At 49.3% G+C, this 26,997-nt stretch overlaps 1 pseudogene; it reads right to left on the minus strand.

The window, feature by feature from the left end:
• Positions 1-12,533: 12,533 nt before the first annotated feature.
• On the minus strand, positions 12,534-25,327 carry LOC119951600 (annotated as a pseudogene).
• Between the last annotated feature and the right edge of the window lie 1,670 nt (positions 25,328-26,997).

The following is a 26,997-nucleotide window of genomic DNA, read 5'->3' on the forward strand; positions in this document are numbered from 1 at the left end:
AAATATCAAATTATTACTGAATACTGAAACCTCCGGTCAGACATCTCTAACGGGACGTTAGCTGATGGGTGATCTGTGGTCTCCAGGAGGGACGTATTACGCGGAGGAGTTATTAAGGGTCTCGGCAGACAGCAGTGACTGACGAGGAACCCCCATATTTTAAATGACAGTAGTCTGGAACCGTGCATCTCAAACTATCTGATGTGGCGTACCGGCAGTTTTTTTCCCAATGTGCCAGGGACCGGTGAGCGAAACAAGCCAATCCAGGATTACTGTCTCTTTCTTTTCTGGAAACACTCCACGTACCGGTGCGTACACGTACCACACGTTGAGAGGCACTGGTCTAGAATATTAGCAGCTTGCTGCCGCGAGGGGAAATTTGTAACCAATATAGCATTGGAGAGTATAACAGTTGTTACAGACTAAATGTCCTGTAAGTTGTTAGGGACTGTTATGTATAAATTCAATTGGGTTGTAACCACAAGAAGTTAACTGTACTAAGTGCGTGCGTGGTGTTTAAGAAAAACCAAATAATGGCAAGTATACACTCCATGCGGTAAGGAAAATGAGAATAGACAACAGGGGGTTGAAGAAAACGGAGCTATTGTCTCAAGTAAGCCAGGGCGGGCAGGCTACATGATTCAGTACAATGTTCGACGTCAGAGTCAGGAAGTCAGAAATAGAAACAGGATTGGTTGACGCTCCTGCAATTAATAAAGCAAGATAATCAGTGCATGATACAAAATATCATCATTTACCATTCCTATGGGAAACGGAACGCACTTCCTACAAAAGAAAACCCCAGTGAGGGATAAGGACCTTTTGGTCGCTGATGGACTGAGTTGTGGGCTGCTTCTTAGGGACATGAGGACGCTTTTATGGTGCTACTGCCCCGAGGTAGTCAGATGCCTTGGAGGTAGTGGAACAACCGGAATGGCTATTGTGTTACCTTCCTGAGTGGCGCCAGCTATGGTTCACGGTGATTGGACTTGAGGAAAGCACCTCACAAAGGGTCTATTGACACTGGTCTGCGAGATGGATGCATTTACCATTGATTTTCCTGCACAGTTTACAAATCCTGACATATAAACACGAATGACAAGGCTGAGGGATAGTTGCTAGTCAGTATAACTATAAGAAGGATATAAATCCTAAGGGAAACACAGTAGTATTGAGGATGGCTATCTATCTAGTCAGATTCAGTTCGGGGTTATCTCTCATAGCTTGGTCATGGGGATTTACCTGCTGCATGGATTGATAATACTTGTTATTATAATTGTAGACTGCACAATCATTGGATGCTTTAATATGTGTTGTGCGCTGGCTAGGGCTCGGATGCTGCCGATAGGCTTGGCCCATCATTATTCACCAAAGATGACATCTCGTCACTGGTGACCATGACACCAGACGGAAGAGGACGGCGAGCCAGAGGCTGTAAAAATGTGATGAGGTGTTTATGTACGGAATACCGGCTCAGTTAAGTTCTGTTAACGGGCCTCATTTGATTGGACAGATTAACAAGGAGTTCTGCTCCCAGTTGGGGATATGTTAGCAGTTAGACTGTGTGGACAGACCGCAGTCAGCCGGGTTGGTTGAGAGACATAATCAGACCCTCAAAACTAAATTGGCTAAATTAAGAGCGGACACGGGGCCGACATGGCTTAAGTTGCTCCCCGTTGCCCTCATTCAGCTGTAGGTCACACCTGCAGGATCGGCCTGGCTCTCTCCTGCCGAGTCTTTTCCGGCAGGCCCATTAGAACTCCCGGGAACCTGCCTGTTCCCAGATTGGTCCAGTTTCACCATCTGACTAAAGAAAGGACTAACTATGTTCTAGCCCTCACTAACGCCCTCAAGGAGCTCCATGGCCAGGTCCGCGCAGCTCACTCGTCACCGTCCCTATTACATAGCTCGCTCTCAGTGCAGCCTGGTCGTTATGTCATGGTCAAAAATTGGACTCGGAAAGGGTTAGAGCCACGATGGGAGGGGCCTTTCCAAGTTCTCCTTACCACCCCCACTGCAGTTAAAGTGGAGGGGTGGAGTGTTTGGGTCCACCTCCACCACTGTATTGGGTCCACCTCCACCACTGTAAAAGGTCGGTCACTAACCTGCCTCCCTTCCCCAGCGCTATTTTACAGGTGTGAAGCATGATGGGGTGGCTACACGCCGCCTGTGTGATCTTCGGCATCGCCTCGCTTAGAGTGACATCGGCGGCGGTAATGGAATAGGGGAATATCATCTACATCTGTAACCCCAACCGAAGTACCCGGACATTCCACCTCTGCAAAGATGACGTTCTTCGCTGCCCCCATATACGAGGACGTGGTATCGACTCATGGAAGGTCATCCGGGTAACGGACCATTCAGGACTTATGACGCAATTGCACCGGTCCCAACGATGGGAAGGGAAGACTGCATGGACATTGCCTTGTTTTTGGAGCATATGTAAATTTGATTTTGGATGTGTTAACCTTGATGCCTTACAGGTAAAATCAGACTATGAGGAGGGGGTAGGAAGAGGTTGTGAGAGAGAAAGAGGGACTAGACAGAGGAAGGGCTGTGTAAGAGGGGAGGTACAACCAGATGTAGATTATCAGGAGATGTACTTAATTTATTTAGGACCCGGAATGAGGGAAACCTGGACGGTATGAATCTCTTCTAGATTTACCACCGCTTGTATGGCCAGGGGAGGGTTGTCTGCTACCCAAACCCCACATCGGTGTCTAGGTTATTTTCTGTTTCACCGCTTTGGGGCACTCCCCAAACTGTGGTTCATTGTCAGAGTTCCGAGCCACCGCCCGAGCAAGTTACTCTTCCTTCCGATCCAGGTTCGGCCCACCGGCTATTCGCCTTCCCCTTCCTGGGGATAATTCCCACTCTCACTAGGATAAGCTTCAACGGTGGAGGGCATATATATCTAGCCCCTTCACTCCCAATAGAGATTCCCGGTCATATGAGAATTGTTTCAGCAGTGAGAGGTACGGCTGTTTGCTGGTAGAGATGGAAATGAATATAACATGTCTGTCCTCCACTTGTACTGATCCAAGGTGTTGCATAACCCTGACATCAGGTCAATGTGCCTGTTACAATGCCACTTGTGTCCCGTTGACGCTAGGCATCCAGCTCCTTTGTAGCTGGGCGAATGTCTCTCATATCACTGTTGAGTCTAGGGCGTTCTGCATTGCTATGAGGCCCGAATGGGCTTTCCAAAGCTGGATGAAATGGGCTACTGGGGGTTCCCTGCTCAACCAATACACTGATTGTGATGCTAGCCGGTACACGGAGCAAGGATACTACTTTTTCTTTAATGGTACAGCGGCCAATGTTTAGTCACTCCCATTTCCCCGCCAAATTGCTATCGGGACTCTAGTCCCCACCACAGTCCCCTGCCCCACTGAGTGGATACTGCACCATAAATTGGTGCGTCGGTCAGTCTCAGCCGAATTCTGCGAAGGTTGGAAGAAACCTCAGGTTCCAGCACCCAACCGGGGCCACTCAGCCGGATGGGGAATTCTGAACGCCTTGACACTGGGGGGTATGGGGGGTTCCTTGGCGGTCAACGATAGGAAGTATTTTATTTGCGGCCTTACCATCCTGGGAAACGAGACCTTAGGGGCCCTTGGGGCACTAACCAGGGAATTATCTCAACTCAGGTTGTTTGTCATGCAGAACCGTTATGCTCTTGACTATCTCGCCTGCATCTTTGTGGGCACGATCATCCTTAAATGCGTGATGGGTAAAATGCAGGGTGCCGTGGAACAGATAGCCGCCGCCAGAGTCTTGACTGTTAGGATCCACGAGCATGCAGCGGCCGATGAGGTGCTGCAGTAGGATTTCGAAATGCAGCAACAAGTTTTCCTAGATGAGGGGCCGTGACTGCGGCTTGGACCGATAGTTTATCATGAAATGATAAAAGGAGGGAATGAGGAAATGAATAAATGAATGTGATAAAATTAGGCACTAGGACCCTGAGGGCACTGTGGTCACAGACAGAACAAAGGAAAGCAGAAGTTTCATGGCTCGCGGGGGATGGTAACCTCGTGGTCAGAAGTTTGAAAAAGATGCTGGGGTTACAATGCAAAGTGACCAATTAGGATATAGGGCCAGGTCAGGAGGTGTATAGAATGACCAATGGGAAGCTTATATGTGAATCTTACTGCGATTTTGAATATATCAGCAGAAGCTTCTTTGTATTCTGTCTCTCTTTATTCTGGGCTCTCAGAAGACAGTGTGTGTGTCCTGAGGTCCTATGGATTGAGTCAGCCTTGCAAGTTAGTTATTATTAAATGATATGATACCTGCAAATCCATCTCAGATTTTATTGAATCTAGACTGACAGCAAATTAACCAGGAATCGACACTCTCAGTGTGGGAAGGGATTCCGTGTTTCATCGCACTTGCAGTCACACCTACGAGTTCACACTGGGGAGAAGCCATTCACCTGCTCTCAGTGTGGGAAGGGATTTAGTGTTTCTTCCACCCTGCGGGTACACCAGAGGCTTCATACTGGGGAGCAGCCATTCACGTGTTCTCAGTGTGGGAAGGCATTTAGTGATCCCTCCCATATGCGGAGACACCAGCGTGTTCACACATTGGAGAGGCCATTCATCTGCTCTCAATGTGGGAAGGGATTTCATGATTCATTGCACCTACTGGGACACCAACAAGTTCACAAGTGATTACAGAGACTGCATTCTGCTGTTATTGATCCTGCTCTCAATTAACATCCAGGACTGCATTTTGTTCATTCTGACAGTTGATAGTGAGTTTCTTTCTGCTGGTCTGACCAGCCTCACGGCTTTGCCTGTAGGGGCATTGAGGCCTTTTGTCAATACCTGGTTTCAGATTTCACAAGGATCACAGAGTGAAAGGGTGGAAGTTGGAAGATCTTTAGTTTCCATTTCTGTTTGGTACCCTCGAAAGCATGCCATGTTGCCATGAAGATGGGCTATGGTGTTTTCATGGTTATTTTGTTTAATTTATCTGAGTGTTTTTCACAGAAGGAAACTCAAGGTTTCAGGGGCGAATTGCCTGTGGTAGATTGGAAACTTACAATAAAAGGTATGACAGTAGGCAGGCAATTGCTAATATTTAAGAAATTATTACATATGTACATCCAATATAGATTCCTTTAAAGGAACAATAATCCAACAGGAAAAATTGTGCAACCGCGGTTAACAAGAAAAGGTAAAGATTTCATTAGATCAAAGGAACTAAGAAACCGATAGAGAGAAAATGGAATATGAGAGCAAACTGGAGACAAACATAAAGAACAACTGGAAAAGCTCCTGTAGGAATGTGAAAAGGGAAAGATTAGCAAAGACCAATGTGGGTCCATTCCAGGCAGAGACAGGAGAGTTTATAATGGGGAATAAGGAAATGGCAGAGAAACTAAACAATGTGTGTCTGTCTTCACTGAGGAAGAGACAAAAATCATCCCAAAAATACTAGAAAACCAAGGAACTAGAGAGCAGGAGGAACTGAAAGAGATTAGTATTAATTAAGACACAGAGACACACACACAAACACACACACATCCAAGTGAGAGTGTTCCAGTGCACTGACTAGAAAGAGTTTTAACCAGTTACACAGCCTGACAAGAACACTGCATTCACAGTGGGGAGAGACAATTGGCATATTTAGTGTGATCAAGGCTGTAACTGAATATCCAGATTGGAGAGATACAAGGAGATAAAAAAACAATGAGAAATGTGGAAATGAGCGGACTGTGGGAAGAGAAGCAGAACTCCATCTAAGCTGGAGATTCATCGATGTATTCACATTGGGGAGAGGCCATTTACCTGCTCTCAGTGTGAGATGCTATTCACCACTTTATCCATCCTGCAGAGCCATCAGCGCATTCACACTGGGGAGAGGCTGTTCAGCTGCTCACAGTGTGGGCAGGGATTCACTTGGCTATCCGCACCTTCGGAGACATTTTGGATTTCACTGCTTTGATTGACATTCACAGTTAAAGAAACTTTGATATACAACCAATACTTTACAATTTGTTCATAGACGGTATTAACACATTTTAACAGTGAGGATAATTTTTAGAAGACGTTTGTCTTGTATTTTCACAAACTAATTCCTTCTCAGCTTTGTCTGGTGTCCCTGAACAGAATCCTGTTCTCTTTCCAGGTTTTCAGACCCAGCCATCCCTTTTTTTTTGCCTTTTATTAAATAATTTTTATTGGAACTTTTTACAGAAAATATAACAACAAACAATGAAATGCAACAAAATAACCCCATAATAACTGTAACATCCCCCAAACCGTACCCCCCCCCCCCACCCCCCACCCCCAATGAACAACAAAAAAAAACTTTAAAATAAATTAAAATTAAATAAACAAACATAGTCATCGTCCCCCTTCCCCCCCGGGTTGCTGCTGCTGCTGTCCCCGTACCCTATCGTTGAGCCAGAAAGCCGAGGAAAGGTTGCCACCGCCTAAAGAACCCCAGTACCGATCCTCTCAGGGCGAATTTGACCTTCTCTAGCTTGATGAAACCCACCATGTCATTGATCCAGGTCTCCACGCTTGGGGGCCTCGCATCCTTCCATTGTAGCAAGATCCTTCGCCGGGCTACTAGGGACGCAAAGGCCAGCACACCGGCCTCTTTCGCCTCCTGCACTCCCGGCTCCACCCCAACGCCAAAAATCACGAGTCCCCATCCTGGCTTAACCCTGGATCCCACCACCCTCGACACCGTCCTCACCACCCCCTTCCAGAACTCCTCCAGTGCCGGCCCTCCTCGCTCTAACATTATGTCTCACTGTGACCAACGTTGACGAAGCTGCACAGGCGTGACTGATGCTCATTCAAGTGTCTGTCTGAAACCGCGCACCAGGGACTGAACGCAGGCCGACCATTTTGGTTGAAGCTACGCTGATGTGACTGATGGATTAGTAGCCGCGGATGTGGGGCAATGCTCCCTCGAGCGTCTGGTTGAAGCCGCATAGTTCACTGCATTTTCTTTCCCTTTGTCGATTTGTTATATTTCTCCCTCCATCGTGTCAGAAAATAAATAAATAAATAATGCCGAATACAAAAAGAAAGGGAATGTTCCGGGTTCTGATTGAGGAGCCGTGAGCTCCATCACAGGGTTCATAGCGGAACATCAATCTCAGTTAATGCAGAAAGATGGTTGGGACCCACACCTTACGGCTGGGGAACAGGAAAGCTGGCGGAAGAAGGTTAGAGAACAAAAGGGGTAATAATTATGAGCAGCCTATATTTAGTGAATAATTAGACAAAGGAATGAGACAATCCAGCCCAGCCGGTGGCTGCAGTTTGCAGCAACACAGTTGGGCAGATAGGGTGGGGCCGCCCCAGTGGATAAAACACAATCACCAACCGCCCTTGGGCCGAGGATACTGAGCCTCATCTCCCTGTGGCCAGAACCAATAGATATTGAGAATTGAAGGAAAACGAGAGCCATTTAGTAAACCCACAGGGTAAGGCTAATCCTGAAGGAATACAAATTTGATGAGGAATGGCAATGTTGTCACTTTACCTGCCTGAAGACACAGGAAACTGAGCGATAATTCAGCTGGACGGTTGGAAATGAAATACAGGCTTGTGTCTCAAAGGAAAACTCTGTCTGTGAAAAAGCATTTTTGCAAACTTTAAGCCAAGGTCATTCAAAGCAAGTTGACAAGGACAAGTACAGCTCCTCCTGCGATTACCAACGAGGAGGCTGCCCTAAACATTCAGTCATATATTCTCCCCTCCCTTGTACTGGTGAGTTAGCAACAGTTATAGTTAAAAATGTAACAAATGAATTTACTGTTCCATTTGAGATGCTAATTAGAGTTTTTTTAATTGGGTTTAGTTCTAAAAAAATGTTTACAATTAGTTTGCATAGGAAACTAAACTTCATCGAATGTAAAACTCTGATTTTTAAAAAAATCAAACCGCTAGGATTAAAGAGATAGGTTTGAAAGTAAGCAGCCCATGTTAAGGTCAGTCTGTTCCAAAACAAAGATAAGACGAGTTTGGCAGCCAATCCAATTTTAACTCCCCAGTACATTTGGGTGATAAAACATGTTGAGAGTCAGTTTTTCTTAAAATAGTTTTTTATTCTCTTTTCTTCCAAATTTACACCCACCAACAATAATCAGAAACAAATATGTCAATCCCCATTTCAATAAGAACAATCCCATCCTCCCACCAAACCTCAAACATTAGCTCACATGTTCACATAAACAAATGACAAAAAGGAATGAGGAATCGCCCATAGTCGCCATTAACACACACAGCGCCCCTCCCCCAACCCTCCCACCCACACGGCCCAACTAAGGTTCAATGTTATCCAGTTCTTGAAAGTGCATAATGAATAATGCTCATAAAATGTAGAACCCCTCCATCCTTCCCGTCAGTTCAAACTTAACCTTCTCAAGAGTCAAGAATACCAACAGGTCCCCCCGCCACGCCAGGGCACAGGCTGGAGAGGCTGCTGGACCCATCAGGATCTGCCTTCGGGCGATCAACGAGGCGAAGGCTACAACATCTGCCTCCACACCCGTTTCCAACCCTGGCCAGTCCGACACCCCGAATATGGCCTCCTGGGGGCCCGGGTCCAGTTTCACGTCCACTACTTTTAGAAATTACCCTCAAAACCTCCTTCCTAGCTTTGGACAGGACCAAAACATATGAACGTGATTAGCGCCCCCCCCCCCCCCCCCCCCCCCCCGCAACGTTCACACACATCCTCTACTCCTTCAAAGAATCGGCCCATCCTCGCCCTCATAAGGTATGCTCTGTATACCATCTTCAGCTGTATCAGCCCCACCCTCGCGCACGAGGTGGAGGCATTCACTCTCCGGTGCACCTCACACCAGAACCCCTCCTTCATATCCTCTCCCAACCTGTTCTCCCACTTTGCTTTGATCCCTTCCAGCGGTGCCTTCTCCTCCTCCAAAATAGCTCTGTAATCCGCTGGCACTGCCCCCTTCTCCAGTCCCCTTGTCGTCCCCTTGTCGTCAGCACATCCTACAGCAATGTGGAGGCCGGCTCCACCGGGAGGCTCTGTATCTCCTTTCTGGCAAAATCTCGAATCTGCATAGATCTAAACATTTCTCCCTGCTCCAGCCCATACTTCGCTTTCAGCTCCTTCAGTCTTGCAAACCGACCCCGAAGAAACAAAATCTTTTAGTGTCTTAATCCCCTTCTCCTCACGTTTCCGAAAATTTCCATCCCACCTCCCTGGCTCAAATCTGTGGTTCCCCCGAATCAACATTTTCCTTGATCCTGCCTCCAACCCGAAGTGTTGGTAAAACTGTCTCCAAATTCTCAATGAAGCTATTATTACCGGACTCCCCGAGTATTTCCCCAGAGCTATCGGGAGCGGCGCTGTTGCTAGTGCTTTCAATCCCGCCCCCCTGCACAAACTCTCCTCCATTCTGACCCACTGGGAATCAACCCCTCTGACCCAGCTCCGCACCTTCTCCACATTCGCGCCCAGTGGTAATACATCAGGTTCGGAAGACCCAAACCCCCGCCTGCCTTCCCCTCTGTTTCCCCACCTTTCTAACTGTGGCCACCTTCCCTCCCCATATGAACAAAGTAATCCTTCCCACAATCTCTCTTAAAAAAGCCTTTCGCACGAAAATCAGCAGGCATTGAAAAATAAACAGAAATCGTGGCAATACGCTCATTTTAACCGCCTGTACCCGACCCGCCAGTGCCGGAGGGAGACCATTCCACCTTGCCAGATCAGCTTTCACCCTCCCCACCAAACTAGAAATCTTGTACCTGCGGAGCCCCTTCCCCCACCCAAAACTCGGGCAACCTGCATCCCCAGGTACCTAAAGTGAGTCCCTGCCCAAGGAATGGTAGCCTCCCCACCCCCGGCTGAGACACTACAAAATACTCACTCTTGTCCAGATTTAGTTTGTACCCCGAGAATGACCCAAACACTCGAAGCAGCTCCAATATTCCCCCTATCGACACACTTGGTATAATAGCAAGTCATCAACATATAAGGACACCCTGTGCTCTATCTCCCCCCCCCCCCCCCACTATTCCTTTCCATACCCCCAAACGTCTTAATGCAATGGCCAACGTCTAAATCGCGAGTGCAAACAGCAGAGGGGACATAGGACATCCCTGCCTCGTCCCACGGTGGAGAGAAATGTATCTCGAGCTGATGTTTGTGCGGACACTCGCCCTCGTCTCCTTATATAGTAGCTTTACCCAGTTCACAAATCTTGGTACAACCCCAAACCGCTTCAGAACTGCCATCAAGTACCACCATTCTACCCGGTCAAACGTCTTCTCAGTGTCCAATGCCACAACCACCTCTGTTTCCTTCCCCTCTGCTGGTTTGAAAAGAGCTGCCTCCCTCTCACGAACCTCTTCTGATCCTCACCTATCACCTTCGGGAGGCATTCCTCCAGCCTACCCGCCAGTACCTTCGACAATACTTTTGCATTTACATTCAGAAGCGATATAGGCCTATGTGACCCACACTCCGTCAGATCCTTATCTTTTTTTAGCAAAGTTTGTGGTAACATCCCCCTCCCTATCGCCTCTTCAAACATCCCCACCATCAGGGATGCCAGCTTATCCTTGAATTTTTTATAATATTCCACCGGAAACCCATCCGGCCCTGCCACCTTCCCCGACTGCATCTTCCCAATCACATTTTTTATCTCCTGCTCCACTATCGCTCCTTCTAATGTAGCCCTGTCCCCCTCCCCTAACCTCGGGTACTCCAACCCATCTAGAAATTCCTGCATCTCCTGTTCTCCCCCAGGTGGCTCTGACCTGTACAACCTTTCAAAGAATTCCTCAAAGATCTTGTTAATCAGCTCCGGAGCCACCACCAACTTCCCTGCCCTGTCCTGCACCTGGATAATTTCCCTTGCCGCTGCTTCCCTCCGGACCTGACCCGCTAACATACCCGCCTTCTCTCCATGCTCATAAACTGTACCCATCGCTCGTCTCAGTTGGCGCACCGCCTTCCTGGTGGATAGTCGGTCGAAGCTCGCCTGTAGTTCCTTCCTCTTTTCCAACTTCGCTGGGTCCCCATCTTCTGCATACCTCCTATCTACCTCCAACCTCTCATCTATTACCCTCTGTCGTTCCAACCTCTCCTCTTTGTCCACCCTGGCCTTGAACAAAATCACCTCATCTCCTCTCCACCACCTTTAGAGCCACCCAGACAACCGCCTACGACACCTCACCCGTAGTTGAAACCTCCATATTCCTCAATTACTTTTTCAATTTTGTCACAGAACCCTTAGCCCCCCAAAGGTCCCACACCTAATTTCCACCCCGGCCTCTGTGCTACCCTCTTCTCCAGTACCATATCCACCCAATGCGGAGCATGATCTGATACAATTGCCGAGTACTCCGACCCCTTAATCCCAGCCAGCAAAGCCGTCCCCACCACAAAAAAGTCAATCCGCGAGTATGCCTTATGGACTGCCGAGAAAAACGAGTACTCCCGCTCCCTCGAGTGCAGAAACCTCCAAGGGTCCACCCCTCCCATTTCCACCATTAGCCTTCGCCCTCCCTGATGGGACCAGCGAGCGCGGCCGTGACCTGTCCAACCTGGGCTCCTGCACCAAGTTCCAGTCGCTCCCCCCTTCCCCCCCGCCCCAATCAGCTCGTGTGAGTCCAAGTCGGGAATGGCCCCAAACACCTTCTTTGCAAATGCCACAGCGTCCCAATTGGGACTGTACACACTTACTAGTGCCACTAACCTCCCCTCCAGTGCCCCTGTCACAATCACATACCTACCCCCCTGATCTGCCACCACCTTCTCCATCTGGAATCGTACCCTTTTGCTGACCATTACCGCTATCCCTCGAGCCCTTCCGTCAAATCCAGAGTGAAACACCTACTAACCCAGCCCTTTTTAAGTCTCACCTGGTCCTTCACCCTCAAGTGAGTCTCCTGCAGCATTGCTTCATCAGCTTTCAAACCTTTCAGATGCACAAGCACCTTTGATCTCTTGACCGGACCTCTCAACCCCCTCACGTTCCACATGACTATTCTAACTGAGGGTCTCTCACTCCCCCCACCCTTCTGATCCACCATCATCATACCACCGGGCCCTGCCCCATGAGTCTGACCCACCCCTCTCCATTAACACTGAACCCCTTCCCCCTTCCCAGAATCCACCCCCCCTGCACTTCCTCTTGAAAAAAAGTCTCCCTGTATCAATCCCTTTCCCCCCAACCCCCACACACTTGCTCGGCTCGAAGGCCCATCAAAACCTGCTAACCAGGCTCCAATGTCCTCAGCCCTCCTCTCACCTCACCTCCGTTCACCAGCCAACTTTAGTTAGCTAGCACAGGTTCCCCCCCCCCCCCCCCCCCCCCGCCACCTTGTCAGTGCTTTTGTTGGTCCTCTCATTCGACGGCGATCCCATGTTTCCTCCCTTCTTCGCCGCTTCTTTTTGCATCTTTTTTTTCCAGTGATTGGTGTCATTCTTTTATTTAATGATGTGATATTCCCAATGAGAGAGTGACCTCAAGGAACTACGCTGAGTTCTAACTGTACCATCAAGCAACATTGCATAACATTCTGTATTAAACCCCCATTCCCATTTGTTTCAGTCTGAAATGAACTTAGGTCAATGAATTTAAACTATGTGACGATGGAGCAATATAGGAAATGATAGAGGCAATGATTCAATAACAGTCCTGCTGATATTGTCTCTTTAAAATTTTCAAGTTCTTTTTTAAAAATAAATTTAGTTTCCAATTATTTTTTCCACCTCCCCAGCGCGCTGGCTTAATCCGTCACAGCTGGAGGTCTGAGTCAGGACGCCATCGGCGGCGAGATCTTCCCCCCTCCCCACGCCCGCTGTCCGATCTCCCGCGTCTCACGTTCAGGGAGCGAGCAGCCAGCTTCCGTCCTCCTCCACCTCCCTCGGCACCACCAGCAGCAACTCACAGGGATCCTGGGCAATCTGGTCCTGCAGGAACTTCCTCAGTTGCTCCTCATTCCCGATTGGAACCGGGGCCTTTAGTTTGGAGTCCAGGTTGTAGTAGGCCCCGTTGATTTGCCTGACTGCCACCCAGTGCTTGCGCTGGATGGGGAGCGAGACAAAGCCCAGCGTCATGTTGGAGGGAATGGGGAATGTTGAGGATGAAGCCAGGAACCCGGCTCAGCACCAAGCTGCTGAGCCACTTGCGTTTATCCCACCAAATCGCAGCCAGACCTTGAGTTAGCAAGGCGGCCATGAGGATGTTGACAGCATAGTTCCCGGTTCCTAACAAACTGCGATGTGGATTCACCAGACAGTTGGGAGCTAGCTGGCCGCTCAGCCCATCTAGCTGCTGCTGGGTGAAGAGCGGCTGCTGCAGGAGGTTGTGGAGGGCGCAGAGCTCCAGGCGCTGCCACTTGTGGTACAGAAGAGGGGGGGCTCCGACATCCCCACACCCGGGGGGGAGGCTCCGACATCCCCACACCCGGAGAGAGCTCTTTCCACAGTCAGTGCTCTGGAACACTCTCACTCGGGTGTGTGTGTCTCGGTGCTTTTCCAGTCACATTGATGGTTAAAATCTTTTGATGCCGACAGATCCGGCAAACATTAGTAGTTTCAGATTCCTAGGGGTGCACATCACCAAAAAACCTATCCTGGTCCACTCACGTCGACGCTATCACCAAGAAAGCACAACAGCGCCTATACTTCCTCAGGAAACTAAGGAAATTTGGCATGTCCACATTAACCCTTACCAACTTTTACAGATGCACCATAGAAAGCATCCTATCGGGCTGCATCATAGCCTGGTATGGCAGCTGCTCGGCCCAGGACCGCAAGAAACTTCAGAGAGTCGTGAATACCGCCCAGTCCATCACACAAAGCTGCCTCCCATCCATGGACTCCATCTACACCTCCCGCTGCCTGGGGAAAGCGGGCAGCATAATCAAGGATCCCTCCCACCCGGCTTACTCACTTTTCCAACTTCTTCCATCGGGCAGGAGATACAGAAGTCTGAGAACACGCACGAACAGACTCAAAAACAACATTTTCCCCACTGTCACCAAACTCCTAAATGACCCTCTTGTTGACTGACCTCATTAACACTACACCCTGTATGCTTCATCCGATGCCAATGCTTATGTAGTTACATTGTATATCTTGTGTTGCCCTATTATGTATTTTCTTGAATTTTGTTTAATTCCCTTTTCTTCCCATGTACTGAATGATCTGTTGAGCTGCTTGCAGAAAAATACTTTTCACTGCATCTCGGTACACGTGACAATAAACAAATCCAATCCAATCCAATCCTTATCAAATGTGTTTCAGAAGTCCAGAGATACTACATCGACAGGATCCCCATTCTCAACTTGGCTTCTTACATCTTTGGAGACCTCTAGCAAATGAGTCAAACATAATTTACCCTTCATAAAACCATGCTGACTCTGATGGATTGTGTTTTGACTTTCCAAATGTCTTGATATTACTTCCTTAATAATGCTCGAGGATTTTCACCGAGCAACAGTGAAAAACGGCGATTTGCTTCCAAGTCAGGATGATGTGTGGCTCAGAGGGGAATTTGCGGATGATGGGGTTCCCATGTGTCTGTGGCTCTTGTTCTTCTCTAGGTGGCAGAGGCTGTGGGTTTGGAAGTTGCTGGTGATACAGCCATGGTGAATTCCTGCAGTGAATCTTGTCAGTGGTACATACACTGCTGCCACTGTGTGATGGTGGTGGAGGGACTGAGTGTTGAAGGTGTTGGATTGGGTCCCAATCAAGTGGTCTGCTTTGTACTGGATGATGTCGAGCTTCCTGAATGTTGATGGAGCCGCACTCATCCAGACAAGTGAGAATAATCCATCACACCCCTGACCTGTGCTTTGCAGATGGTGGACAGTCTTTGGGGAGTGAGGAGGTGAGTTCCTCACTGCAGGATTCCCAGCCTCTGATGTACTCTTTTAGCCACAGTATTGGTATGGATGGTTCAGTTCAGTTTCTGAGTGAATCAAATTGACTGAAGATTGCCGTCTGAGATGTTTGGGACCTTAGGAGTAGGTGGAGATGGATCATCAACGTGGCACCTCTGGCTGAAGATTATTGTGAATGCTTCAGCTTTGTCTTTTATATTGATGAGCTGGGCTCCCTCATGAAAACGAAAATGAAAATCGCTTATTGTCACATGTAGGCTTCAATGAAGTTACTGTGAAAAGCCCCTAGTCGCCACATTCCGGCGCCTGTCCGGGGAGGCTTGTACGGGAATCAAACCGTGCTGCTGGCCTGCTTGGTCTGCTTTAAAAGCCAGCGATTTAGCTCAGTGATATTTGTGCAGCCTCCTCCTCCTGTTAGTTGTTTAATTGTCCATCACCATTCCCAGTGGGTGTGACAGGACTGCACAGCTTAGCTATGATCCCTTGGTTGTGGAGTCTCTTCGCCCTTTCTATAACAGGTTGCTTTTGCTGTTTGCCGGTAAGTAGTCCTATGTTGTAGCTTCACCAGGTTGACACCTCATATTCAGGTTTGGCTGGTGCTGTTCCTAGCATTCTCTCCTGCACTCTTCATTGAACCGGGTTGATCCCCTGGCTTGATCTTAATGGTAGAATGGGGGATATACCAGGCCGGGAGATTGTGATTTAATTTAATTCTGCTGCTTATGGTCCACAGCGACTCATGGATGCCCAGTTTTGAGTTGGTTCACAACACAATGCAGGGGGGGGGGGGAGGGGGGGGGGGGTACTATACTCCATCGTAATTTTCTAAAGAACTGTGTGGTGATCACTCCTCCCAATACTCTCACAGACGGATCTATTTGCAATAGGAAGGTTGGTGAGGATAAAGTTCAGAAGGTTTTTCCCTCTTGTTACTTCCCTCACCACCTGCTGGAGGCCCAGTTGAGCAGCTGTGTCCTTTAGTACTCAGCCAGCTCACTGAGTAGTGAAGCTTCTGAGCCAGTGATGGACATTGGAATCCCCCACCCAGAATACATTCTGTGTCCTTGACTCAAAGTGATGTTCAGCATTAAGGAATATTGATTCACCAGCAGGATGGGGCGGTAGGTGATAATCAGCAGGAGGTTTCCTTGCCCATATTTTACCCGATGTCACGAGACCTCTTGGGGTCGAGTCAATGTTGAGAACTCCCAGGGTCACTCCCTCCCGACTGTATCCCACTGTGTACACAGATCCCACCGTCCACACAAATTGCTGAACTCAGAGGGAAAAAGCAACATGATGGAATTTCCTCTCAAAGTCTAATTCCTCACAGGCAGCTCTCAAAATCCAGATGGATCGCCAGCAATCAGCAGTGTGGTTCCTGACCAAGTTAACCTGACCTCAGATATGGAAAACCTTTGAAGCCGTCACAAATCCTATCCCAGGGTCCAGACTGCACACAATCTGATTGGAATTTTATACAGCAACAGGAAGCACAACCTCTTAACCAAGGAAAACTGGGAAGACTGTGTGAGGTGGGCAAGGAGATCTCTTGGGAAGGTTCAAAGAAAGTGAATCAACCAATAGTAAAATAGACTCTTGTTGACAACAGCACTGGGACTCTCGAGCAGGCTGAACTTTCAAACCTCATTGTCACATTGGGTTAGTTTTGTTCAGGGTTAAGCTTCTAGTATTGCCAAGGTGATATGTTTCATTGTAAAATGGGACAAAGAGAAACCATTACCTGAACAGTGTGTAATAAAGACATTGTTACAGTGTTTATAATGTTCACATGTGTTGTAGCATGAAAGGATTCTGAAAACATGCTTACTTCAGAAGCTTTATTCCTTGGGGATGGAGGGCATGTGATGACCCAGATACTTTGGGAAAATACCTTTAATAATTTAATAGTAAGATTAATAATTATTATTAGTATTGTTTTATTATTATATTGGGAAAATACCTTTTTGTGCAATGAACCCTTTAAGACCCAAAGTGAAACTGGAGATTCTTCTGAAGGAGAGGAATTGATTTCCTGGTTCTGAGGTCATCAGTTCCAAGAAATTACCATGTGACCTGAGGTTGCTCTGGGAACGTAAAGCTGAAGAAGCCAAGGCTGAATAGACAGATAATCGTATATTCAGTTACACTTTCCGTCCCACTGAAGCAGGTTCAGTTATGTACAATAACTACAACCATACAGTTTAAAGAGGTCCAAAAATGGAGTCTCTGGGGACATAAGAGCGTCACAACCCGAAAGAGAGAGCATTTACAGACATGCACTTTGTTGGTGTCCACAATATTCACGAACCTTGGCTAGAATGCGGCTGTTGGTGGAAGTGACTCGAAGGCCAAGTCCATTGGGTGGGAAGTGAGGGATCCGACATTGCAGAGGGTGATTGGGAAGACTGTGAGATTGTCCATGGTGCAACATTTCTACAGGAAGTAATGTGAGGGCTCAGAACAATGTGGGATGTACCTTTGTTGTACTGACTATTAAAGTGAAATTTCTCTTGTTCTGTGAAATATCCAGTCCCCGTTAATTCAGGTTTGTGTCGATTTTAGTTGGTTTGTTGAGTGAAAGTTTGAAAATGTGAAATTTTGTCCATTGGTTTTCTTTCCATTGGAGATTCCTTTCATTTAATAAGTTATCAATCTCTACAGAGATGGTAACAATAGACAGAGAGGCATTCGGGCAGTGGAGGAGGCCATTCTACCTATCGGGTCCATGCTAACCCTGTGTAAATCATCCATTCAGTCCCATTCGCGCCTTCAATCCCCGTACCCCTGTGAGTTTATTGCCCTCAAGTCCCCATCCAATTTCCTTTTGATATCTGGGAAAGGTGGGAGAAACCAAAGGAAATCCAGTTTAATCTGGCACATCCGCTGTTTATTATTAAGACCTGGAAGATAATAAGGTGTTTAGTTAATAAACAAGTCGAATATGGATCAGGTCAATAAAATTAGGACATTCAATGGGGTTGATGTGTATCTGAGATGCTGAAGCTGTATGTTAACACGTTAAAATATTTGAGATAGACAGACATACAAACATTAGAACTGGCCCCAGTCCCCATTAAAACACATTTACGGGAAGTTTAATAAGGGGGTCTCCTCTGCCACTCATTCAGCTCCTGGCCCATCTACGCCTCGACTCCATGCTCCTGTCTTTGCTCCTCTTTGCACAGGGTTGGGTTGATGAGGGACGGAAGCTGGCGAGGTGAGACTGGGGGAGGGGAACCACAGCCAAATGAACACACAGGTGAACCATGCAGGAGGCAGGTCCTCCGCGAAAACTGACCCCCCTGCCCCCCTGCCCGGAAGGAGGAGAGCATCCTGAAATGTAACAAGAATTCTGTCAGTTGGTAATATGTTGGATGAGGTTTTAGAAATAGACCCTGGGCAGACTAGTTCACTAAAGCTCCCACATTGAATCTATCCAATAGCCACAGCGACCTCTAATGTTGGAAAATGGATGCTGCCGTTAAAGGATGCTGTGAAAATCCCCTTGTTGCCACACACCGGTGCCTGTTCAGGTACACTGAGGGAGAATTCAGAGTGTCCAATTCACCTAACAGCACAACTTTAAGGACTTGTAAGAGGAAACTGGAACACCTGGAGGAAACCCACGCAGACACAGGGAGAACGTGTAGACTCCTCACAGACAGTGACCCAAGCCGGGAATCAAACCTCGGTCCCTGGCAATGTGAAGCAAAGTTGCTAACAACTGTGTTACTGTGCTGCTTGGAGATGCGACACACTGCTGCCACTGGGTAACAATGGTAGAGATGGTGAATGGGGTGCTGATCACGTGCCTACTTTGTCTTGTATAAAACAAACTCTCCGATTTGAATAAGACTGTCTGATAATTAAGCATTTCAAATAATTTTTTTTTTTTTTTTTTTTAAATAATTTTTATTGAATTTTTCAAAATACAAACATTTTAACCCCCCCTACATTTACATTTAAATTATAACAAAACAAAGTCAAACCCCCCTACTTAACAAGGAAAAGAAAAAGAATCCCCCCCCCCCCCTACCCGCGCATCCCCCCCCCCCCCCCCCCCCCCCCCCGCCGGCGAACCGACAGTCAGACCAACTTATCATTTCTAGCAGCGTCCTCGGGCAGGCCTTGCCCGTGCCACCGCCGCTACCGTACTTCCTTCGTCGTTTTCCCCCCTCCCCCCCCCCCCCCCTCCCGCCCTCCCCTCCCCTCCCGGGTTGCTGCTGTCATGGCCTCAGTTTCTATCTCTGATCCAAGAGGTCTAGGAAGGGTTGCCATCGCCTGGAAAACCCCTGCACCGACCCTCTCAGGGCGAATTTGATCCTTTCCAATTGGATAAAGTTTGCCATGTCGTTTAACCAGGTGTTAACACTCGGAGGCCTTTCGTCCCTCCACTGAATCAGGATCCTCCTCCGAGCCACCAAGGACGCAAAGGCTAATATTCCAGCCTCCCTCGCCTCCTGTACCCCCGGTTCCACCCCAACCCCGAAGATCGCAAGTCCCCATCCTGGCTTGACCCTGGACCCCACCACTCTCGACACCGTCCCTGCCACCCCCTTCCAGAACTCCTCCAGTGCCGGACATGCCCAAAACATATGTGCATGATTCGCAGGGCTTCCCGAACATCTAATACACCTGTCTTCACCCCCGAAAAACCGACTCATCCTTGTCCCCGTCATGTGGGCTCTATGCAGTACCTTAAATTGAATGAGACTTAGTCGCGCACATGACGACGACGAGTTAACCCTCTCCAGGGCGTCTGCCCATGTCCCGTCCTCTATCTGTTCCCCCAGCTCTAACTCCCACTTATCTTTCAGCTCCTCTACTGGTACCTCCTCCACCTCCTGCATAATCTTATAGATGTCCGAGATCTTCCCCTCCCCGACCCAGACCCCTGATAGCACCCTATCACTCACCCCCCTGTCGGGGAGCGCGGGGAACCCCGCTACCTGTCGTCTGGCAAATGCCTTCACTTGGAGGTACCTGAACGTGTTCCCCGGGGGGAGCCCAAATTTCTCCTCCAGCTCTCCCAGGCTCGCAAACCTCCCCTCTATAAACAAGTCCCTCAGTTGTCTAATACCCGCCCTCTGCCAGCTCTGGAATCCCCCTCCTGTGTTTCCCGGCGCAAATCTGTGGTTCCCTCTTAGTGGTGCCCCTATCAGACCTCCCACTTCCCCCCTGTGTCGCCTCCACTGCCCCCAGATCTTGAGGGTGGCCGCCACCACCGGGCTCGTGGTATACCTCGTGGGAGGGAGCGGCCATGGTGCCGTTACCAGTGCCCCTAAGCTTATGTTGCCGCAGGACGCCCTCTCCATGCGCTTCCAGGCTGCCCCCTCCCCTTCCATCATCCACTTTCGTACCATCGATGTATTTGCCGCCCAGTAATATCCGGAAAGGTTGGGTAACGCCAGCCCTCCACTATCCCTACTCCGCTCCAAAAAGACCCTTCTAACTCTCGGGGTGCCATGTGCCCACACATACCCCATGATACTACTCGTTACCTTCTTGAAAAAGGCCCTGGGGAGGAAGATGGGCAGACACTGGAACAAAAACAAGAACCTCGGGAGGACCGTCATTTTAACTGACTGCACCCTCCCTGCTAGCGACAGCGGCACCATGTCCCACCTCTTAAACTCCTCCTCCATCTGCTCCACCAGTCTGGAAAAGTTCAACTTGTGTAGGGTCCCCCAGTTCTTTGCCACCTGCACCCCCAAATACCTAAAACTTTTAACTGCTCTTTTGAAGGGGAGCCTCCCAATTCCCTCCCCTTGGTCTCCCGGGTGTATTACAAAGACCTCACTTTTCCCCAGATTTAATTTATATCCCGAAAAGTCCCCGAACTCCGCTAGTATCCCCATTACCTCCGGCATTCCCCCCTCCGGGTCTGCCACATTCAACAACAAATCATCCGCATAGAGCGAGACCCGATGTTCCTCCCCTCCCCTTGTCAGTCCTCTCCACCCCCCTGAACCCCTCAGTGCCATCGCCAACGGCTCAATCGCTAATGCAAAGAGTAAGGGAGATAGGGGACATCCCTGCCTAGTACCTCGATGGAGCCCAAAATATTCTGACCTCCTCCCGTTTGTTACCACACTTGCCATCGGAGCTGAATAGAGCAGTTTTACCCACTTGATAAATCCCTCCCCAAACCCAAACCTTTCCAACGTCTCCCACAAGTATTCCCACTCCACCCTGTCAAATGCCTTCTCCGCGTCCAGCGCTACCACTATCTCCGCCTCCCCTTCCACTGCTGGCATCATAATCACATTTAACAATCTCCGAACATTTGTGTTAAGTTGGCGTCCCTTCACGAACCCCGTCTGGTCTTCATGGACTACCCCTGGCACACAGTCCTCTATCCTGGTTGCCAGGACCTTTGCTAACAGCTTGGCATCTACATTTAAGAGGGAGATAGGCCTGTAGGACCCGCACTGGACCGGGTCCTTGTCCCGCTTCAAAATCAAGGAGATCAGGGCCTGCGACATTGTTGGAGGCAGAACCCCCCCCTCGCGTGCCTCATTGAAGGCTCGCACCAGCACTGGACCCACCAAGTCCACAAATTTCCTGTAAAACTCCACCGGGAACCCATCCGGCCCCGGCGCCTTCCCCGCCTGCATCTGGCCTATCCCTTTAATTAGCTCCTGCAGCTCTATCGGCGCCCCCAACCCTTCCACCAGCTCCTCCTGTACCTTTGGGAATCCCAATTTGTCGAGAAAGTTCTTCATTCCCCCTCTCCTCTTCGGCGGTTCAGACCTATACAATTCCCTATAGAAGTCCCTAAAGACCCTATTCACCTCTTGCCCCTTCTGCACTACATCCCCACCCCTCTCTCTCACTCCCCCAATCTCTCTGGCTGCATCTCGCTTACGAAGCTGGTGTGCCAGCATCCTGCTCGCCTTTTCCCCGTACTCATACGCCGCACCCTGCGCCCTTCTCCACTGCATTTCCGCCTTCCTAGTGGTCAGTAGGTCGAACCTGGCCTGCAAGCTACGCCGCTCCCTTAATAGCCCCTCCTCTGGCGCCGCCGCATATTTCCTATCTACTTCTAGGAGCTCCCCCACCAGCCTCTCCCTTTCCTGCCTCTCCTTCCTCTCTCTGTGTGCCCTTATGGAGATCAGCTCTCCTCTAATCACTGCTTTCAAGGCCTCCCAGACCGTCCCCACCTGCACCTCACCTGTGTCATTCGTACCCAGATAGTTCTCAATGCCCGTTCTCACCCTTCTGCACACCTCTTCGTCCGCCAACAGCCCTACATCCAGGCGCCACAACGGGCGTTGGTCCCGCGCCTCCCCCATGTCCACGTCCACCCAATGTGGTGCATGGTCCGATATCGCAATGGCCGAGTACTCCGTGTCCTGCACTCTCGGTATCAGCCCCCTGTTCAATACGAAAAAATCGATCCTAGAGTACACTCTGTGGACGTGGGAGAAAAAAGAATACTCCCTCGCCCTAGGCCTACCAAATCTCCATGGGTCTACCCCTCCCATCTGCTCCATGAACCCCCTTAACACCTCTGCCGCTGCCGGCCTCCTATTCGTCCTGGAACTCGATCTATCCAGCCCAGGGTCTAACACCGTATTAAAGTCCCCTCCCATGATCAGGCCCCCTGCCTCCAGTCCCGGGATGAGGCCCAGCAGGCGCCTCATAAAACCCGCGTCGTCCCAGTTCGGGGCATACACATTTACCAGTACCACACTCTCTCCCTGCAGCCTACCCCTCACCATCACGTACCTGCCCTCCTTGTCTGCCACCACCTCTGCCGCCACAAACGACACTCTCTTTCCCACCAAAATCGCCACCCCCCGGTTCTTGATATCCAAGCCTGAGTGGAACACCTGTCCCACCCACCCCCTTCTCAGGCGGACCTGATCTGCTACCCTCAAATGAGTCTCCTGCAGCATTGCTACATCAGCCTTCAGTCCCTTCAGGTGTGAGAAGACCCTTGATCTTTTGACCGGCCCATTCAGCCCCCTTACGTTCCACGTGATCAATCGGGTCGCAGAGCGACCCGTCCCTACTCCCTGTCGATTAGCCATGTCTTGTCCCTTGCTCGCCCCGGGTCATCCCTTCTTTTCTGACCCGCTTCCCATAGCGATGGCCCCCCCCCCCCCCACCCCCCCCGGCTCTCCCCTTCTCGTCCCTGGTCTTTCTAGCAGCAACCCGGTGTCCCCCCCCCAGTCCCCCCCCCTTCCCCCCCCCCCCCCCCCCCCCCCTGGCTAGGACCCCTCCTAGCCGCGATGTACCCCACATCGTACTCCCGAGAGTCAGCTGGTCTCCGCTGACCCGGCTGCTCCTGCCACATTCCGACTCCTCCCGGTTCACCCCATCTGCGCCCGTGAAAGATCCCCTTAAAACCCCCGAGAAAGACCCGCATAATCAACCCGCTCCCCCCCGTCCCGTCTCCCCAACTTAACGATATAAATACAAATACCCAATGGCAACTAAATACATAAATACTTAACTACATACTTAAATAACAAAATAATTAACTAACTATCAACTAACCGCGTGCCCAACCATCACCCTCCATCAAACAGTATAAATAACCGCAGATAACCATAACCCGAAAAGAAAAAAAAGAACCAAAAAACCCCCCCAAGCACCCAAAGAAAAAGGGTAAGAGGGGTAAATAACTAAGGGAAATTGGAAACGGGAAAAAACACCCCATAAGAAGCCAACGACCCACAATAGAGATTTCAACAGTACAAATATACAGAAACACCCAACAACTCGAAACCTTCAAAATATTCAGAAAAGTCAACCGTTCGAGAAAAAACACCCCAAACACTCCACAAAACTGTTACCCAGTTCCGACCTGGCCTGAAAAAGAAAAGGGCCACTTGCACAATCAAGAGTCCCCCGGCGGCTACGACCGCCGGTGCTCCCAGGTTTTAGTTCGTGTCCAACTTTTCCTCTTGTACAAAGGTCCAGGCCTCCTCTGGGGACTCGAAATAATGATGTTGGTCCTTGTAGGTGACCCACAAGCGCGCCGGTTGCAACATTCCAAATTTGATCTTTTTCGCGTGTAGCACCGCCTTTGTCCGGTTGTACCGGGCCCGCCGCTTTGCCACCTCCGCACTCCAGTCCTGGTACACCCTTACCGTCGAGTTCTGCCACTTGCTGCTTTTCTCCCTTTTAGCCCACCTCAGGACTTTCTCTCGATCACTTAGCCGCTGGAACCGCACCAGCACCGCCCTCGGGGGCTCGTTTGCCCTAGGCCTCCTGGCCATGACCCGGTATGCCTCTTCCAATTCCAGGGGCGCCGGACCGGCCCCTTCCCCCATCAGGGAGCTCAACATCTCCGCCACATATCCCGGGAGATCCGACCCCTCCAGGCCTTCTTCCAGGCCCAGGATCCTCAAATTTTTCCTCCTCATCCGAGTGTCCAGCTCCTCGAAGCGGCTCTGCCACTTCGTGTGGAGTGCCTCGTGCACCTCCACCTTTGCCCCGATGACTGTGGCCTCCTCCTCCCTCGCGGCCATCTCCTGCTGCAGATCTTTAATCGACGCCTCTTGGATCGCCTGGGCTCCCACCAACCTGGTGGCCGTCGCGTTCATGGACTCTAAGAGTTCCACTTTCATCTCCGTGAAAAAACGGAGGAGAGCGGCCTGCTGCTCCTCCGCCCATTTCTTCCACTCCTCCGGTGCACCGCCGGCCGCCATTTTGATTTTCTTCCCCCGCTTTTTTTGGGGAGCTGCTGCCGTTTTTCTTGCCGCTCCACTCCGGGTACCGACCATAAAATCGGTCTAGTTCTCCTCAGGGGACCTTCCCCCACCGGGATTCGTTTTTTCAGCGCCGTTGGGGCCCTCCAATTGGCCCAAAAACACCTTTGTTGCAGGAGCTTCCAAATGTGCGGCTTAGCTAGTCATAGCCGCAACCGGAAGTCCGCATTTCAAATAATTGATTAAAACCTGATAAATTTAAATAATCCAGTCCATTTGAAAAGAAAGAGCTGCTCTTCAAAGATATATTGGTGCAAATTACATGAGATCTTTGTAGTTGAATATTTTCACACGGACACCTGGCTGACAAGAGCCATTGATTGGACAATAGCTGGAAACAATGAGCTGAAATGTTTTTCTGGAAGTGAAACTGTTTCTCTTTAACCTGGAATCGACTATGAGAGAGTTAAAGGCAATACCAGGCTAAATTACATTGAATATACAGCACAGAAACAGCCCAACCAATCCATGCCAGTGTTTATACTTCACTTGAGCCTCCTCTCATGTTTTCCCATCTGACTCGATCAGTGTATCCCTCTGTTCATTTCTCCCTCATGTTTCATCCAGCTTTCCCATAAATATATCAATGTCATTCACCTCCACCAATCCCTGTGGTAGCGAGTTCCACATTCCCACCACTCACTGAGGAAGATGTTTCTCCTGAATTCCTGATTAGATTATTTCACATTCATCGCTTCTAGTTTTTGTCTTACCATCACAAGGGAAAACATTCTTCATGTGTATCAAAACATTTCATAATTTACAGACCTCCATTAGCCCCTAAGCCTTGTATTTTGATAAGAGCAGTGACTGGCCTATTCATCGCCTCCTGATAGGTTTAACCTCTCACACGAAAAATCTGAAGACAAAAATGCTTTGTTCACACTTGAGTTCAGCACAGGGATAGAGTTACAAGGGAGCCTGAAAACAGCAGATTCACTGAGATTGGGTGGGCTGGTCGGATCTGTGTGAATAAACTGGTTAATCAGACTGTCCATGATCAGGGACTTGATGTTCTGGGTAGTGGGGGAGCCCAAGTGACAGCCTTCAACAGCAGATTAATTTGCATTTATACAGCACATTTAATGTAATTAAACATCCCAAGGTTTTTCACAGGGACATTGTAAATCCAGGTTTCACAAATAATTTGATAAAATTGTTCAAGCTCAGATCATGTGACAGAAAATACTGCTTCTTTCAGTCTCTGCCTCCACACACACCTTCCCTGTTGATTGTAACACTAATTTATCTCACTATCCTCCCCCTGCTTTTCCCCCAATTCTGCTCCCCTGAAGGTGCTGACTCTCGGGTTCAGCTTCACTCTCAGCTATTGCCCTCCCAAATATGTCACTCAGGTGTGTGAAGTTAACAAACTGTTTTCTCCGGGGATGTCAGAATCAAACCCAGTGACATATACTTTGTGTCCAGAATGGGGTCACTGCTCCCTACTCCGACTTTCATCCCAGTCCCAGGGGTTTGGAGCCTGGTTTGGCGATGGTTAATGGCGGCCGAATCTCCCATAATCCCTCTCGCCTGGGAAACCGCTCTATCCACCGGGCGTGGGGCGGGTCGGGAGTGCGCATGTCCAAAGGAGAGGCAGCTATGCGCATGAGCAGTGGCAGTTATTCCCATGGAGGTCAAAAGGGCATCCATGATCACGTTACATCCGTTGCCCATTTTTTTCAGTCGGCCAGCAACCAATAGCAAGAGTTGGAGGGCCGGAAGGACTCTGGTCCTCCAGCTAGTCAGAGCGCGGACTTTGTGTTAACCACGTTTCAGCTTCATACAGACTGAAAAATCCTGCTGTCTCCAACATCTGTGAGTAAAACACTTTCTTTTCTCCCCCTTCCCATTTCTTTTCTCATTCTCACCTTCAATTGGTCACTTGCAGCAACTGTAGGGAAAGGAATTGAATCCAGGGAGGGTGCAGACTCTGGAAAGCTTGGCCCAGGTCTCTCACTCTCTCTTTTAAAGACATTGACATCCTTTGTGCCCTCAGCTTGACACATTTATTTGTCTGGCTAAAAGGATGCATAGAATTTACAGTGCAGAAGGAGGCCAATTGGCCCATTGAGTCTGCACCAGCCCTTGGAAAGAGCACTCTACTTAAGCCCCCCCCATCCCCTAACCCAGTAATCTCACCTAAACTTTTTGCACACAAAGGGCAATTTATCATGGCCAATCCACCTAACTTGCACATCTTTGGACCGTAAGAGGAAACTGGAGGACAGTGAGAGCCTTTTTCCTCGGATGGTAATGTCGAGCACGAGGGGTTCTTTACTCGGAGAGTACTAAGGGCGTGGAATGCCCAAATGGTCATTGGATGAACATATGGATGATAAGGGAATAGTGTCGATGGGCTTTAGAGTGATTTCACAGGTCGGCGCAACATCGAGGGTCGAAGGGCC

Source organism: Scyliorhinus canicula, chromosome 17 (genome assembly GCF_902713615.1).
Source record: "Scyliorhinus canicula chromosome 17, sScyCan1.1, whole genome shotgun sequence".
NCBI classification, from domain to species: domain Eukaryota; kingdom Metazoa; phylum Chordata; class Chondrichthyes; order Carcharhiniformes; family Scyliorhinidae; genus Scyliorhinus; species Scyliorhinus canicula.